General features: G+C 37.6%; 1 protein-coding gene across 1 annotated transcript in view; it reads left to right on the top strand.

Annotated features, from left to right (window-relative positions):
* Nucleotides 1–1326, top strand: part of LOC105810252 (chromosome unknown open reading frame, human C10orf67) — a 134554-nt gene that overhangs the window by 28162 nt on the left and 105066 nt on the right. The window lies entirely within an intron of this gene.

Below are 1326 nucleotides of genomic sequence, written 5' to 3'. Positions count from 1 at the left end.
TCAAACTCCTGGGCTCAAGTGATCCTCCTGCCTCAGCCTCCCGAGTAGCTGGGACTACAGGCATGCGCCACCATGCCCAGCTAATTTTTCTATTTTTAATAGAGACAAGGTTATGCTGTTGCTCAGGCTGGTCTTGAACTCCTGACCTCAAGTGATCTTCCTGCCTCAGCCTCCCAGAGTGCTAGGATTACAGGCGTGAGCCACCATGCCCAGCCTATCTTATTTTTTTTTATACTTCTTTTCTTCCCTCTTCCTATTTTCCATTGGATTGATAAATTTTCCCTAGTTTCTATTCTCTCCTCTGCTAGTAATTAACTTCATCATTTCATCTTTATTCTTTTAATGGTTATCCTCAAATTTGAACATTCATACCTGGTTTAAAGTGTCGACCATTGACTAGAATTTCTAGTCAACAATACAAGAAACGTAGAACTTTCACCTCTAATCATCCCCTTCTGTCTTACATATTATTATTATAAAGTATTTCAGTCGTTTTTTCCTAATACTTTTGCAGCTAACCATTCATATTATTATTCTATGCACCTAATGTTTATTTAGATTTGCTCACACTCACCAATTTCTTTGCCCACCATTCCTTCCTGTATCTTAGTACTTCCTTCTGAGTTTAATTTTCATTCTTCCTCAAGATCCTTCGATCCTTCTTTCTGCAAGGATCATACTGCATTGAGCATTAACATTGTACAACTTTAGTCAAAATGCAATGAGCTTGCAGCTGCGGAGGTCCACTTACCACCTGTGCCCTGTCCTGCATGCTATGGTTATGTGTATTACATCCACATACCTTATAATCTCAAATTACACTGTGTGCTGTAAACAGTCCTCTATATTTTAAGCTAGTAAGAGGAAAAACTGGTCTTTGATGTTTACCTGGATATTTTCTATATCCAGTGTTCTTCATTCTTTCCTGAAGATCTAGGTATAATTTCTCTTTAGCCTGAAGAACTTTGCTTAGCAATTCGTGTACTGTAGGTATTTTGGCAATGAATTCTATTTTCTTTATTTAAGATGTTTTTACATTGAATATAGAATTCTGGGTTGACAGGTTTTTTGTTTTGTTTTGTTCCTTGCTTTAAAATTGCTCTGCTGGCTTTCACAGTTCTGATGGGAAAACAGCTATCATTAGTCATTCTAAATGTTATTCCCCTGTATGTAGTTGTTTCTCTTCTGTCTGCTTTCAATATGTTTTTTAACCTTTGCTTTTCAACGGTTTGATTATTATGTACCTAGGTGTGGTTTCTGTGCATTTATCCTGCTTGGATTTGCTCAGCGTCTAGAATCTGCATGTCTCTCGCCAAATTTGGGAGA

Source organism: Propithecus coquereli, unplaced genomic scaffold, assembly GCF_000956105.1.
Source record: "Propithecus coquereli isolate 6110/MARCELLA unplaced genomic scaffold, Pcoq_1.0 Scaffold103, whole genome shotgun sequence".
Lineage (NCBI taxonomy): Eukaryota > Metazoa > Chordata > Mammalia > Primates > Indriidae > Propithecus > Propithecus coquereli.
The sequence above is the reverse complement of the archived record's forward strand: the minus strand, read 5'-3'. Positions and strand labels throughout refer to the sequence as shown.